Genomic DNA, 16,791 nt, shown 5'->3' with positions numbered 1-16,791 from the left:
GGTGTTGCCCCCCAAACCCCTATAAGGGGGAACCTCCTAGCTAGGGGCTACCTCTATGACCCTTGGGACCTCAAAGGCTAGACCCAAAAAGGTCACCTTTTTGCCAGTTGGCCATATATACCTCATTTGACATAAAAGTTAGAACCCAACCAATGTTGTGACTCATTTATGGCTTTCCCTTATAATGGAGGCCTTATAAATTTGAGCACCCTAGATCATTGGTGGCACCTTTTGAGGGTGGAGTATTGAGTATATTTAACGCTGTTGCACCATGTTCATTATGGCACCACTCTAAGCTATGTGAGAAATCAATATTTTGGTTGATTTTCCAATTCATGATTCTTTCTAACACCCTCCTTTTTATTTTAGAATATGATGCCACTTTGGCAATTTATTCATAAGGGTAGAGCAAGAAATCCACTAATTCAGTGTCTTAATAAGGAATTTTAACTTTTTAAATATATTAATGGTAGGAAGTAACAGGAATATCAACAGTGGATAGTCCTAAAATAAATAACGGTAGTTTTTAAGGTTTTTTGACACATGGCATCATTGGCCATAACGTTTAATGTAGAATAGATGTAGATGTAGATGTAGACGAGTAAAACTTCTGTACAAGCAAGTTCTTGCAGAGTAGCTAATTTTGCACTACAGTCTAATGGCTCCTTCCATCGATCGCTTCTGAATGGCATGCGGAGGCTTAGAGAATCTATGGTGGCATGCAGAGGCCCAGAGAATTTATGGAAGGAGTCCTACTTCTGGCACAGGCGGAGCATCAGCAACAAGGTATATGAGCCTCATCTGTCACATTCTCATTCTCGTTTAGGAAGTAAGCACTTTCCGACATTGGATCATCAGCCAAGGTCCCCTCACAGACAGACTAGGCAGCCCCTTCAGATGGATGATCGCCACAACAAAGAGGAATTAAGACCGAAAGCTGGAGAGTTTTCTCCTTTAGGGGACCTCATGGACTCCATCAAGGCTTGTGGCAGACAGAAGGACCTGCTTAAAGGCAGCAGACTACATGGCGATGTCCTCAAAGCAGGGCTGCTCCAAAGGGATGCTTACATAGGCACCGCCCTAGTTCGAATGTATGCCAAGTGCGGTGCAGTTGCCAATGCTCAAGAGGTTTTTGATATGCTTCCGGTTCAAAACGTGGTCTCTTGGAATGCACTAATTGCTGGATATGCGCAGCACGGGCTTGGTGAGGAAGCTCTGAAGTGCTTTGAGCGGATGCGAGATGAGGGCATCTCCCCAGATGCAACCACCTTTGCATGCATTTTGAAAGCTTGTGGCAGGATAGGAGCAACTGAGAAGGGAAAAGACATACATGCGGAGGTCCGCAGACGGGGGCTATTGGGAAACCAGGATGTTGTGCTAGGGACTGCATTGGTGGACATGTATGCCAAGTGCGGTGCGCTTGCAAAAGCTCAAGAAGTGTTTGATGGGCTTCAAGTACGGGATGCAATCTCTTGGACTGCACTAATTGCTGGATATGCCCAGCATGGGCTCGGGAAGGAAGCCCTCAACTGTTTTGGACAGATGCAAGTTGAAGGCTTCTCCCCTGATTCACTCACCTTTGCATGCATCTTGAAGGCCTGTGGCAGTGTAGGAGCAATTGAGAAGGGTGAGGAGATACATGCAGAGGTCCGCAGGTTGGGCTTCTTGGAAAAACATAGCAAGGTGCTTGGCACTGCATTGGTGGACATGTATGCCAAGTGTGGTGCCCTTGCAAAAGCTCAAGAAGTGTTTGATGGGCTTCAAGTACGGGATGCAGTTTCTTGGACTGCACTAATCGCTGGATATGCCCAGCATGGAATTGGTGAAGAAGCTCTGAAGTGCTTTAGGAGAATGCGAGAAGAGGGCTTCTCACCAGACAAAGTAACCTTTGCCTGCATTTTGAAAGCTTGCGGCAGCATAGGAGCAGTGGTGAGGGGTGAAGAGCTGCATGCCGAGCTCCACAGACTGGGGTTATTGGAAAACCATGATGCTGTGCTTGGCAATGCATTGGTGGACATGTATGCCAAGTGTGGTGTGCTTACCAAAGCACAACAGGTGTTTGACGGGCTTGCAGTACGGGATATAGTCTCTTGGAATGCGCTAATTGCTGGATATGTCCAGCATGGGCTTGGTCAGGAAGCTATAAATTGCCTTAGGCAGATGCAAGATGAGGGATTCTCCCCAGACACAGTTACCTTTGTATGCATTTTGAAAGCTTGCGGCAGCATAGGAGCAGCCGAGAAGGGCAGAGAGATCCATGCTGAGGTTCGCAGGCTGGGGTTTCTAGAAAATCATGGTACTATGCTAGGCACTGCATTGGTGGACATGTATGCCAAGTGCGGGGCACTTGCCAAGGCACAAGAAGTGTTTGATGGGCTTCCAGTATGGGATACAGTTTGTTGGAATGCACTTATTGCTGGATACACCCAGCATGGGTTTGGTGAGGAAGCGCTGAATTGCTTTAGGCGGATGCGAGAAGAGGGCTTCTCCCCAGATATAGCCACCTTTATATGTGTTTTGAAAGCTTGTGGCAGCATAGGAGCTATTGAGAAGGGTGAAGAGATACATGCAGAGGTTCGCAGGCTGGGGTTACTGGAGACTCCTGATGTTGTGCTGGGTACTGCATTGGTGGACATGTACACCAAGTGTGGGGCACTTGCCAAAGGGCAACAAGTATTTGATGGGCTTTCAGTACGGAATGCAGTTACTTGGACTGTGCTAATCACTGGATATGCCCAGCATGGGCTTGGTGAGGAAGCTCTGAACTGCTTTAGGCAGATGCGAGACGAGGGCTTCTCTCCAGATGCAGTCACGTTTGTATGCATTTTGAAAGCCTGTGGCAGTATAGGAGCAACTGAGGAGGGTGAAGATATACATGCCGAGATCCACAGGCTGGGATTTTCAGAAAATCGTGACATTATGCTTGGCACTGCATTGGTGGACATGTATGCCAAGTGTGGTGAGCTTGCCAAAGCTCAAGAATTGTTTGATAGGCTTCCAGTACGGAATGCAGACTGTTGGAATGCACTCATGGCTGGATATGCTCTGCTTGGTAAGGCTGAAAGGACATTCAGCTTATTCAGCAAAATGAGACGTGAAGGCATAGAGCCAGATAGTGTCACCTTCGGTGTTTTGCTTACTGCTTGCAGTCATGCAGGTCTAGTGGAGGAGGGGCGGATATACTTCGATATGATGAGCACCGTCTATCACATTATTCCAAGTTTGGAACACCACAGCTGCCTGGTTGGTCTTTTCAGTCGTGCAGGTCATTTTGACAAGGCCATAAACGTGATTGAGAAGGTGCCAGATTCTGATTTGTCGTTGGCTCTGTTGACAGATGCTTGCCAGAATTGGGTAAATGTGGAGCTTGGGAGGTGGGCCTTTGAGCATGCACTGCAGTTGGATGATAAAACTGCTGCAGCATATATCTGTATGAGTAATACATATGCAGCTGCTGGCATGCAAGAAGAAGCAGACAAGGTCGAGGCTTTGAGAACAAAAAATGGAGCTTGGAAGGTACCAGGATGTTGCTGGTGGACTGATGTAGTTGGAGATGTACATTCCTTTACTGTGGGCGACATGAGCCATCCCCACAGCAAGTCTACACATGTAAAGCTAAAGGACATTGGTAAAAAATTACGGCTGGAGGGGTATTCCCCACATTTTCATTGGCTCACACAAACCATGTCAGATGATGGAAAGGAATATATGCTATGCTAGTATGTGAGAACTTGACTGTTGTGCATGATCTCCGATACCTCTAAAGGTACACATACAGATACCATGAAGAACATGTGTGTTTATGGTGACTGCCATTGTGGTTACCTTGCTTATTTCGCAGATGGAGAAGCACAATATTCATGTCAAAAGGGGCAAACTTCATTCACAATTTGAAAATGGAGAACCCTAGAAACAGGGAACAAATGGTTCCCAGGATTGCCAGAACGGTGTTCGCAGACAACTATCTTGGGGGCATGTCCCAAATTTGGGGCCATCCCTTTCCTGTCCTTAACAAGGAGACAGGAATGGTGGTGCATCTTCCTGTTGGGGATATGAAAGAGGATGGTAGCAGGTGTTCAGATTGCTCCCCCTATACATATTGTCAGACACACAAACATACTCTTTGTTTGGTGGGAAAATATGTATTAACTATCATAAAACAAAGTGGCTGGGACTGTAGCTGAGTGCAGCCTACAGAAAGTTCAAAAGGAATCATGAAAAATATCATTTTGAGGTTTATCCAGTCCTTTTGTGACAAGGCTGTCAGAAAGAGATTGGTACAGAGATCTTCTGAAGTAGGTGTGGCCTTCAGAAACAGCAGACTCAAAAGTAGCCATGTTGTGGAATTTGCAGCGAGTCCAGAAGCACACTCAGGAAAAGAAAGCAGCATAAGGCTTCAAACTGGGAAAGATTCAAAGAGCCAGAGGAACTTGCCAAGTCTGAGAGAAAAACGCTGGCTGAAAAGTGCCTGCAAATGTGGACAATGCTAAACACTGTTCAGAGAAGTCTCATGCAGAGCACCACATCTGTGACAAGTAACAAGAGCAATCCTTCTGATGGCAAGAATAAAACTTGAAGGACGAACACTAAGCCTACATCCCCATAAGGAAAGTCTCTCCTCAAGTTGCAGTTTGTTGGTCCTAAACCTTGATGCCATCTGATGAGAAAAATAATATGCCAAGTGGAATTGGCATGATTAGATATCTGGGTTTCAGGTTGCAAAATAATAGACATTCTTTTGCATGCTATATCATGAAGAGAATAGTTTGTTCCATTCTATGGAATGCTCCAGTGAAAAGAGAAACTGGTTGAAACGGCTCGATCATATTCTGAGTCAAATTCCAAAGAGGCCTTCAAATTTCAATGATGGTCCAAAGCATAACATTCTTCGAGCTTGGGGAAATGTCAAGAGTGCACCTTGGTGTAACAACTGCCAAAGGGGGTTAAAGACTTTACTCCTAAGCAAGCTCTACATGTGAAGTGAATTCCTGTTAACTTTTATTCTAACCATTCATTCGATGTGAGAAGGGACTTCTTTCCCGCTAAAAAGCAATAATGCAGCAAAAGACGGACCTCTTTCCAGCTAACAAGAAATAATGTAGCAAAAGATGGACCTCTTTCCAGCTAACAACTATGAAAATGTCCAAAATCCAATCCTTCACACTAGTGCATCAATGGTCTAATCACCAAATGTATAAATGCAGGATTTGTGCATAAAGCAACCAACATTTCAGGCCAAGGTCGCTGACCATCATTAGATCTTTGCAGAAAGCCAATGTGCATGCCAATCCATAATAATGGATATTAAGGACATTCAAGCCACCATGGAATTACTGCAAAGCAAACTTTTTCATAGCCAATGTCTAATACATTTTGTTATGTCTATAAGTTTTCCATAAAGGCTCATTTCCATGGACATAAAAGTATCAATTTCATTCGTGTTCTACAGGAACAAATGTAGACTACTTGTATATAGGCCATAATGATCGAGAGGACAGTTTACAATTGAACATGCAATGACCATGTAGACAATTTCCATAATCACAATTGGCTCTCAAGTGATCTAATACCCAACTTGATGTTAGTTTGAGGATAATATAGCAGCAAATAGGATAATCTAAGTGTCCGAAAAGACATGGAAATCTGGAATTTCAATTGGACATAACTAATCATACTAATCCTTCACATTCGTACCAAACTGTTTAGATTAATTCAAAAGCTTGCTGCCAATGCGAAAATTTCCAGTGTGCTCATTATGCAATCCTCTTGTTCGTTTCTATGGAGGAAAAAAGTATCATTAATATATGCTTGAACCCATAAAATGGAATCATTTGGAAGCTATAACCCATCAAGTTGATTAGGTGCAACAAGATGGTCAAGGTAAGAGAGTTGTGTATGGGTGGAAAATGCGTACAACATTTTGTTGAGAGGACAACCTCACCTCACCAATTTGCCCAAACTCCAAGATTCTGTCAGGTTCGAACCAAGAATGCAATAAACATTGCTGCCCCGATAGAGCCAATAAATGATATTGTGTAGTTCCAGTCCAAAACCTAGGCCTCCTAATGACTGCGGGATGAAATCCTAATGCATAGATTCAAATTCTTTCTCCACGTCAACATGCAACACTAGAACATGTTGATTTGTATGTTTAGCATATTCAATGGCAAAAAGTACATCCACTAGATTGCTTGCAATTTGTATTGTAGGCACAATGGCACATCCACTAGATTGTTTATAATTTGTCTTCTAGGAATAATGCCATATTCGGACTGAGGCAACATAGCATGAAGAACATCTTTCAATCAATTAGCATGCATTTTAGTAACGAGGTAAACACTACCAGCACCAAAGTGATCAGTCGGCAAGTGCTTTACAAAGTTCTCTTACGAAATAACTTAGCTAGCCCGTGCTAAGAACATGCAACTTCCTGAGAGCCATCCCATTTAGGAGAATTTCCATTCCCTAGCTTTTGACGGGTCTAAGGCAATGCTTAGTCAGTGAAAGATTTTTCTAGCAAAAAGCATCTGAAGCATCAATGATCGGGTGAGCATGACCCAAGAGGGTTCCTCTGTCGTTCAAATTAGGGAGTACAGAGGAAGATTTTGATGTACCAATATACTTGTAGAATGTTGGGCACAAAGCATTTCCAATTCATATTTGGAAATAGTCCAACCATCATCAGTCTTCATAGCCCTTTTAATAGTCTTATTGTGATGAATAATGCAGGCCCTTCAAATAACGTTTTGAAGAACCTCCCTTAAGGACAGGCAAAACTCTGTGTGAGCGCGCAAAGCCTCTGTGTGCTGTCCATTCGCACTGCTGTTTGGTTATGTTCCGTGGCAACCTGGTGCATTGTTTGCCCTGGTCTGCCACCTTTGCCCCTGAAGATGTGTTACTCTCTCAGTGCCCTATATGGGTATCTTTCCCCATGGAGTTTTCAAGGCCGTTCCCTCAACAATTGGTAAGGTTTTGTATGTTCCCCCGCTTCCATCCAACCCCAAGGGTGAAAGGAGAGCTTGCATATTGTGGGACAGGCGGGTTGAATCCCCTGATGTACTGGAAATACATGACAAGGGGGCCTGGAACTGGTCTGTGAAGTCCCATTCTTTAATTTCCCTGATGTCTATTATGTATGCCATCGGTCTAGCCATTTTGCGAAATCATACCCTCAGAAAATGGTGAAGGAGGGAGGAGGTGATGATCCGGAAGGCTCTAAGGAGAAAACAAGTGAAGTCAATTCTTTAATGAACACGAAAATCGCCCTTTGTCATCTTCAGCAACTGGCAGTGCTAAAGAAAATGAACCCAGCATGGAGAACAAAGTAGTGCCTATAAGGCTTCTGACAAAGAAAATTAGGTCAACATTAAGACAGAGGACGCCAAGAATAAGAATGTCAATCCTAAGATCTCTATCAAGAAGCTTTTGAGAGGGGGACAGCCTTTTCCCCCCTTGCTGATGTTGATTCTTCTCAATGAATTTTGCAAGCCTGATCAGACCTAATGCAATATCTTCACTCTCTCATGGAACGCTCGAGCCGTTGTTCAAGGGGGAGGTAATACTTATTGATTGCTTTGTCTCACAGAAGCAAGCTTGACATCATTGGTGTTTAGGAAGTCAAGCTCGATCTTGGAAGTGCCTTGTCTTTGGTTTTGCCGAGATACACTTGCTTTCCCAACGTGTGTGAACGAGGAAGAGGAGGATTGATGTCGTTTGTCAAGGATAAACTGGAAGGTGAAATTGCATGCAGTGACAATAATGGTAATAGATTGGGGATTAAGGTGTTCATCTCAGGAGAGCTTTTAGAATGTGTCTCAGTTTACATGCCCTATGTTTCCCAGCTTAGAGTTGGCATGTGGCAAATGATTAAGTTACATGTGGTGGGTGATAGGATAGTACTATTCGGAGATTGGAATATGATCATCAGTATCAAAGATTGCTCGCATAGGCATGGTAACATGATTGAGGAGGAGAGACTTGAAAGGATCTTGGAAGGACATGTCATCATCTCTTGGACTGGTCAATGCTGCCTCCCTAGCCTCGTGTCTATGGTAAGGGGGGGTCTTTAAGGAGGGGAGAGTGGTGATCGACGGCCCCCTTTTTGCCCCCATCACATCCGATCATCTGGGCCGTCGATCACGTTGACTGCGAGATATCTGTCTTGTCGCCCAAGTGCCCGGCTCCGAATGTGCCCGGCCCAAAATGTGCCCGGCTCCAAATGTGCCCGGCCCCGAGCGTGCCCGGCCTCGGAAGTGCCCGGATCCTGGGGTGCCCGGCCCCGGGCGTGCCCGGTCTCGGAAGTGCCCGACCCTGCTTTTTTATTTAAAAAAAAAAGGGAACAGAGTTTAAATTCGAATGAAAAAACCGGGCTTGCACCACCTTTGAAGCAACCCAGTACGCGCGCGATATGCATGGAGAAATCGTGCCAAGCTTGATCCAGCTGGATTCGTGCTTGATCTGCAGAGATGGAGAATGCAGTTAACTGAATTTGTACTTGATCCAGCTCGATGCACTGAATGAATGGATAAGGTATATTTGAAAGCTCGCACCACCTTTGAAGCACCCAACATGCATGGAGAATTCGTGTCTTGATTTGGATGCACTGAATGAATGAACAAGGTACATTTGAATGCCTGCACCACCTTCGAAGCACCCAATATGCGACATGCACGGAGAATTCATGCCTTGATTTGGATTCGTGTGTGATCTGGATGGAGAATGCAACTGAAATCGTGCTTGTTCTGTATGCACTGAAGGGATAAGGTACATTTAAATGCAAAATGCAACTGAATTCTTACTTGATCTGGATGCACTGACTGGATAAGGTACTTTTGAATGTTTGCATGGCAATGGATTAGTGCAACGGAATTCGTGCTTGATCTGGATGCACAGAATGGATAAGGTCTGATCGGCGATGCATAGAATCAAGCGTTCTGCAAAGAAGGCAACTCCCCTGCTAAGTAAACACATTCCTTGCAAATGGCAGGCTCCATGGCATATGCTTTTGGAGAGGATAAAATTCCAACAGACATCATTGACAGCAGTGGAGAAGATTGCATGTCTTTAGATGTATACTCCTCAGATGCTGATTCTGTTTCTGTTTCTGAAAGCAGCGAGGAATCCAATGGAGGGAACAACTCCTTCACAAACGACCATGATGCTTCAAGTGATAACCGCAAATGGCCACACACAAATGTGCCTAACGCGCAAGATTTCCTGTCATCCAAATATTTAGCCTTTACAAGGCCGCTGTATGAGACAATGACTCAGGATATTACTGGCACAAATCATGCAACCATCGAGAGCTTGAGGCATGCATGTCCGTACAAGAGCATTGATATACGAAGATGGCGAAAAATAAAAGAGAATGTATGCATTGCTGCGAACGGCCGTTTGTGCTTGAAGTCAAAAGACAAGCTTTACATTGCATGGGTCGAAGAATGGTCTGATATCGTTTGGGATGCTCACTTCGATAGAGATCACGGATGTCACAGGAGCTTGGCTGAAACTCTCAGCTTTCTGAAAAAGCATTGGTGTACAGATATCTTGCATCATGGGATTCCAACAGGCTATGTGACTGCCCTGGTGCTTGCTTGTGCTTGTCAAAAAGTGCGCCGTGTATCTGCTGAAGAGTTTAAACATACTTTCCTGGCCCAAGAGAATGCGACTGAGACATTTCAGTGTCGGATAGACGAGGTGCAAGAAGTGTTGGCAGAAATTCAGATCAAGCACAATAGTCGGCTAAGAAAGGACAGGCCATGGAAGAGAAGCTGCCCGGATGTCAGGTATGAACGGTACGATTGCCATCGTAGCGGTAAGCCCAACAGAAGAGGCACAACTGTGCGAAGACCTAAACAATCCAAGCGATGTGGCTGTCCCTTTCGTGTGAATGTAGTTTACAAAACAGCGCTTGACAGGGCTACAATATTTCTATACACAGATCACAAAGGGCATCAGCCGGGTACTCGTAGTGACAGATACAATCTACCCGTGCACGAGAATGTAATGCGTTGTTGTGTGGATGATTTGTTTGACGTGGGTTCAGTTAAACACGTAGCAAAAATGAGCTCAAAGAAAGAAACATGGCAGATGTCCAGAGTTCCTCTTTTGGATAGGGCAAGACATAGATTCTTTATGATACCAAAAGAGGTTGCTCAACTGGCATACAAGTTGCGGATGGGAAGTCAGGTGTCTGACAATGATTGGGTTTCAATGATGCACGAGGCATATAAGTTGAAGGAGGCTGGCAAGGTGTTGTATGTGCAGCCATATGATCCAACTGCTGAAAATGTGGCAAAGCAACCATTTATTTTGATACTGCAAGACGAGTGGATGTTGGAAATGTGCAAGCGTCTGTCTCCTAACAATGCATGGGCTCTAGATAGCACTTTCAAAACCAATATGTTTGGTCTTCCGTTGTATGCAGCCATCGCACCAAACCATATTGGGCATGGGATTCCTCTATGGCTCATGCTGTGTTCGGCTGATCCAGGGACTGCACAGGAGATTGCTGCACTAACAGTAACCATCAAAGCTGTATTCGCAAGAATGGATCACGTGAGACCAGTGGCTATTGTTATCGACAAATCTCCTACAGAGTACTCTGCCCTTCTTAATGTCATTGCTGAAGATCCACACTGCTGGCAGTCCCATGATGCTGAAAGACAGCTAGTAGCATGCAGAATTTTACTATGCTGGTTTCATGTCAAGAAAGCTTGGGTAGAAAACTTGTTGCCAAAGGTTGGAAGCGCTGATAGAAACTGCCTGTACCAGAGAATGAGTCAATTAATGCATTGCACAAGTGAGAAAGACTTTGACACATTGTTTGATGCAACCATGCGCGAGTACTCACAGTTTCCAGATGTCACAAGCTACATTTCTCATGGTTGGTGTGGTAGAAGCTCCCAGTGGCGATATATGTGGCCCAAATTTGGGCGATTGTTTTACCATGGAAACGTTGACACGACAAACTTGGTAGAGCGATTGTGGCAGTACATTAAGTACACCTTGCTAGATGGAAGGATCAATCGATCCATAACTGAGCTTGTGCATGCATTGGTTGGTGATAGTCAGACGGGCACAAGGATGGGTGGAACCGCTCTTGAATGGTTCAAGATGAAGCAGGGGATTGCAGAGTCGGGCAGATATGCACACAGAGGGGCATCCAAAGACCATGCAAAGCGCTTGCAAGGGGGATACCGTATATGCAAGCTCTTCGAACTTGACCCATCTACTGTCCTAGTGGTTAGTGAGGAGTCCATGATGTTCAAGGTTTTAAGCGAGTCAAACTCGGACATTTGGTACAATGTTTCCGTGCAAGCAAGTTACTGTGACTGCCCTGACCAGACCACAGAATGCAAGCACTTACTTGGGTTAAGACAAACTTTACATACCAAATTCTCACATCTTCGCGATGCTCTTCCTGTGGTTGACCATGTTATGTCCATGCGAGGAGCATTGCCAGCAGTTGGGGTGCATGAAGATGTTGATGCTGACGTGGATATCATGGAATCGCAGAAAGATGCATGTCTGCAGGCTGAAATCAGCGAGCTACGTCGGAGTTTGGAAAGACTTGAGGACGTAGCAACCTCTTTGTCTGCTGCTGATGTTAGGGGCTGTATTGAAAACATGAAAGCATTGCAGAGCCATATAGCTGGATTGCTTGCCCCTGGAACCACTGAGATGCCATCCGGGGGAAGTATTCGGCAGATCCAAGCAAATGTGACGGAGACAAGACTCGGGCATGGTGCAAAGAAGAGTGATGTTGATCCGAAAATTGGAATCTCACCTAAGCGCCCAAGGAATCAGACAGGCCGACTGCCAAAAAAACATCAACGAGGCCGTAAACGAATCAGGTTTCCTCAGCAAGATCGTATTCAGTGTCCACATTGTTGTAGCAAAACATTAATCATTGATTGCCGGTCCACATTTGCTTGCAAAACATGTGATGCAATGCTGCCTTTGGGTGCTAGAGATTGCAATGCAGAGATTGCTCGTAGCACATTGACTGGTCTTACAATCACTGCATTCCATGGCGATGCAATGTTGTGGGATGGAACAATTGCAGACATTGCGTATCCAACTGAAGGGGGGGAAAGGAGCTTTCTTGTTCAAATGTCAGGTGACAGCTCAGTGGAGGCAATTAGGGCCTCCAGATGCAGGTTGGTCCCCCGCTATGGCCTCTAAGTAGAGAGCACGGCTCCTTGGGCCACACACTGCTTGCTGTGTCCCAACTTTTGTCTGAGGACGAACATGTCAGTTTGTTTCTTTGTGGCAGACTATATGGACTCTGTGGACACAGATCTCTAAGGCGGCAGGGATGTCCATTGAGTCCACAGCTTTTTGTCATATCCTTTGTTGATGTTTTTACGGCATGCATTTCAGCTGGCTGCAAGTGCCAGGTCTAGTATGCCTTTCTGGCCTGTGGTTGTTGTCTGATTCTGAAAACTCTGCAATCGTTTGCATTTGGTGGGGAACTTTGCTGAGAGATGATAATGATGATGATACGTGGGTCTTCTGATTGTCACACCCCCAAGCTGTTGAATAGTTGATTGCTCTTCACCAATTGTTTGCTTGTGGGTCTGATCACAGTTCAAAATGTGAATTTGTCTATATGTGGGTGCTCACTCTTGCAAAGTTGATACTGGGGCTATCTGTGGCCAAGTCTTCTCTCAGCTCCATGGCTACCTCTGGTATATAGCAGTTGATTATTCTGATATCTAATGAAAAGCAGAAAGGCAACTATGCAGACCCCAAGGCTATTGTATGCATATTTTTTAGGGAAAACAAGACTGACAAACGAGATAATCAACTGCATATTGTATGCATATTCTGTTTGGCATTGCGTGATAATCATGTCAGCGTGACACAGTCTACAGCAGTTGATTATTCTGATATCTAATGAAAAGCAGAAAGGCAACTATGCAGACCCCAAGGCTACTGTATGCATATTTTTGAGGGAAAACAAGATTGAGAAACGAGATAAAATGTACTAAGTGTGGGGGAGGGAGACAATTAGAGGTGGGAAGGGACTCTTTGACATAGAAACTTTGCAGATGAATCTTTGGGTGTGTGGATGGCCATTGGGCTGTTCATATATTGAACTTGCAAAGGATTGTGATGACTTTGTTTGGTTTCTGTGATCGAAGACGTGGCTTTGTCTGATCAGATTGCGAGGCACCATCGTCAGGTTTCTGTGAGGGTGGTGCTGACGGTTCTCAGCATAAGAGATGGCAGCATAGCTCATTTGATTGTTAGTCTTGTTCTCGCAGAACTCTCTTGGATCCAGATTGATGTGGTCTTTTTCTAATGGAGCTTATTGAGAAGGTGATAAGCAGCCTTCCAATGGACATGGAATGCTACACTCACACTTTGGAATCTGTGTGCAATGCTTGCAATACTCTCCAAGCAGGACCATGGTGCTTGGCAGACATCGCAGAAATGGAGGGAATGGCTGTCTTTGATGCTGTAAAGGAAAACATGAAACCATTCACCTAAAATGGAGGCCTTGTTGGTCTCAGAGATCTTGACTGGTCTGTGCATATTCTTGGTGACGGGATTTGGTGCTTCCAAGGTTTGTTGGAAAGTATTTACAAAAGCGTTCGACTTTCCTTAGTCCAATTTCCATCTTGTGGAGAGAGATGCCTAGGCTCTCCTGATTTCATTACCTTGCATGGCATTGATTGCCCACATGTCCTCGTTGATTGCCCACATGTCCTTATTGGTTTCTTTGCCTTGGATGACATTGATGTCTCACATGTCCTTACAGAGGATGTTGTTCTATCATTCAGTACCATGGTTAGAGCACACAGCTTTGCAGAAAATGATGGGTCAGTTGTGTTTTCTAGTATCGCTATAGTACATTGGCCATCTCAGTTCCAGTCTTTTGGATTGTTGTTACAAGAGTTTATGCAATGCAAGTTTCTCAATGCTCGGCAATGGAATTTGATACTAAGAATTTGCATATTTGAGGGAAATTGTACAGTGTCCAGCTTTCAGCTTACTTGGTAAAAGGTTTCCGATCTCCGTCTCTTCCTGGCACCCATGCTTAAAAGAATGTAGTGCAACCCATTCTTTGTTGTTGTGGTTTCTATTTAGAGCGGCTCTCTTCGTTGTGGTCTGTAATTGCTCTTTGGAGGGGTGGACGTGGCTGGGATTGGATCTGATCCCATACTGAAAAGGTCTGTAATTGCTCTCCGGCTCCCATTCGCAAAGTTGGCACATCCTCTCGTTTACTGCAACAGCAATCACATCATCTTCTGATACACTTGAGCCAATAGTAGCAAGTTGATCAGCTATGGTCTTAATCTCCGTGGTATACACCTGGATGCTCCTGCCATTCCTACACATATTATTGAACTGTTGTTTCAAGTGGATCTTCCGTGCATGTGTCATGGTTCCATAATTTCTCATCAGTATATCCCAAGCATCCTTCGGAGACTCACAGCCAATGATTTGAATAGCCATAGCATCGGATATACATAGTGAAAACCAATGCAGTACCTTACATGCTCTTTCAGTTCATAACCTGTGAGCTTTCTTCTGTTCATTTGTTGCATTTGCTTCAGGCAATTCAGGAGCTGCTTCATCTCCTGTGCATAAGTCCCAGTATCCTCTGCCAACCAGAAAAATTTTCCTTCTGAATTTCCATAATGCAAAGTTTTTGTTGTCTAGCTTTTCTCCAACTATTTGCGTGATATTATCAGTCCCATGTGCATTAGCCATGATGCAACAGCCTGTATGTCAAATGCCTGACTCCCTGCAAGTCAATAAGTCCGACTGACTAAGTTCAGTCCACTACAGTTGATGACAATTTTCTACAATTAAATGCAGTAAAAACCCGGTAAATTTCAGCCCAGTATCAGCCCAAAATAGTCCACAATCAAGTTGTCCAGCTCGTAGAAATAACTGTCAATACATATGCCGTGTACTTGCTTCAGATTGAACTCCTGCAGATCCACTACCAGGGTCCAAAAACATGCAGTCTAAACCTGTAAACTGTGATTAACAGCGACACTTTTGATGCCAAAAGCAACATGCACACATGTCATATATGTCCCAAGTCTTCTCAGATGATTGCAAGTACATATGTCACTCGAGACATGAGCATAGAAGGACAAAACAGTGCATAATCAGCAAGTACAAGTATCAACAGTTTTGTTTGCAGGCTGCAATCAACCAAACACCAGCATAACCAGCTTCAAACCACTTCAAAGTGTCTTCAAACCAAACCATACATGTGCTCCAGTATGACAAGGTCAATGCATGACTATGTAGTGACCATAGACTGTCTATCTCTAATGAGCAAAGTCATATGCCAAAAGACGAGATTGCATTTGCTTCAGCTTCAAAAATTTCAGCATTCAGTGGCACTTAATGCTTTTCTCAACCCATGAACATTCTGACATACATATGTCAGTACATACATCTCATAGATGTCACCAAATGTCACAGTATGCTTCAGTAAATAACAAATGCTTGTTGTCCATGTCAAATGACAGTTTTCAGCCTGTCTGAAATGCTCCACATCTGAGCATTTCAGTTACCAAAATCAGCTTGCAGTGGATCACAACAGGTACATATGACCTCCAGCATATACCTATGCTCCAAGAGTACTTCTGGGCTTGTTAGAGAGCTTCCAAAGCTCTTCAATGTGTTGCATATACCATGTATGCTGTGTATACAACAGTGCTGGCCTTTTTTTCAGATCTGCCCACTCTGATCTGTCCTCTGCTCCAGCAACTGATCTGTTCTTTTTTTCAGATGTGTTGCATTTGATGAAGTGCAGCCCAACAACTCATAGCAGCAAACACGCGCAGTTCACGCAAATCTGACCTCTGCTCCAGCAGCTCGATTTGCTGAGGTTGATGCTGATGGAGCACACACTAGTGCTTAATACCTCCTTCACAAGGCTCTAAACAAGCCACAACCTGCAGCTTGACCCATAGAGTAGGCAATCACTCAATGCATACCTTCAGTTTACAATGGCATTCAGCTTGTTTGAAAAAATAACACAAGTCTTCAACTGCAGATCATCTTCACCCCCTCCTGCTCCTTTGAAAAAATAACACAAGTCTTCAACTGTAGATCATCGATGGGAAGCATTTAGAGCTTCTTTTCTGTGGTAATACGGTGGGCAAAGGTCTTCAGCTTGTAGAGAGAAGATAGCTTTATCCAAACCTTAGCTTTGTCCTCCACTGAACAAGGTAGCGGGGTTTATCCTCCACTGAACAAGATATTCCCGTGATTCCCGTTCATTACAAACCATCCCGTCTCATAAAGTTTTTGTCCTAAAAAACAAGGGATGTAGTCATGGATTGTAAGAGTGTGCTGTAGGAAATCGGCCATAACTTTGTATGGGCAACTCCGAATGGGACAATTGAGGTGTCTTTACGGAGCCCATGAGATGTACTTTCAGCCCATGTGGCTGGGGCAGGGCTGCAATCAGGTCAGGACCAAAACTGGTACAAAATAAAGGGCTGTCCAGGAATTTCTAGCGTGCAGTCCCAGATGGTATGGCTGGAGAAAAACAGCCATAACTTCCATTAGGGAGCTCCGATCGGGGCAAGTAAGGTGTCGGAATGGAGCCCTCGAGGTATACTTTCTGGCCATGTATGGAGGATGGGGCTGAGAGTGGACCAGGACCAAATCTGGTACAAAACAGGTGGCTGTCCAGATGCAAACTGCAGCCCAAAACAGGGGTCATGGTGAGGTGCCAGCCAACATAGCCTCCTTGAGGTGTGGGAATTCGTCCAATATAGATGCTGGGCGCCAAGAGGCTTCCTCTATTGG

General features: G+C 44.6%; 1 pseudogene; it reads left to right on the top strand.

Annotated features, from left to right (window-relative positions):
* Positions 1 to 571: 571 nt before the first annotated feature.
* On the top strand, positions 572 to 3,682 carry LOC148011116 (pentatricopeptide repeat-containing protein At2g39620-like; annotated as a pseudogene).
* Positions 3,683 to 16,791: the final 13,109 nt, after the last annotated feature.

Source organism: Lygodium microphyllum, chromosome 28, assembly GCF_053477565.2.
Source record: "Lygodium microphyllum isolate KBCC chromosome 28, Lygodium_microphyllum_v1.1.10, whole genome shotgun sequence".
Taxonomy (NCBI): domain Eukaryota; kingdom Viridiplantae; phylum Streptophyta; class Polypodiopsida; order Schizaeales; family Lygodiaceae; genus Lygodium; species Lygodium microphyllum.
This window is presented reverse-complemented; position numbering and strand designations above follow the sequence as displayed.